Source organism: Nestor notabilis, unplaced genomic scaffold (assembly GCF_000696875.1).
Source record: "Nestor notabilis isolate BGI_N333 unplaced genomic scaffold, ASM69687v1 scaffold24593, whole genome shotgun sequence".
In the NCBI taxonomy this organism is placed as follows: domain Eukaryota; kingdom Metazoa; phylum Chordata; class Aves; order Psittaciformes; family Psittacidae; genus Nestor; species Nestor notabilis.
The window spans coordinates 52,979-53,380 of NW_009923683.1; positions in this window are offsets into that span (position 1 = coordinate 52,979).

Below are 402 nucleotides of genomic sequence, written 5' to 3' on the forward strand. Positions count from 1 at the left end.
CCCCCCAACAAAGTTATCAGCCCCACACACAAAGGGAGGCAAAATGTACTCCTCTGCTTTCCAAATGCACACCCCCCTCCGGCACTAACACCTACGTGCGATCATGCTTTCACGAAGGGAAAGCACACGTTGCCCCCAAACACGTACCTCCCCACCTAGATTATAGCTGCTCAAGAGCTGTGTGTATGTGCTGGCACACTCCACAAGTGCAGTCATACACGTACGGGTTAAAAAGTCCCATCTCCCCAAAAATACATTCCTGTACGTTTCCCCACGCATTCCCCTTTCACACATTCCCCCCGCACACGCACGCAGTCCTCACGCATACAGATGGGCACCGGCAGACGCCCATCAAGCTGCACAAGTCTCTGTGTGCTGGCACCTTACCTTCCCCTCACATTC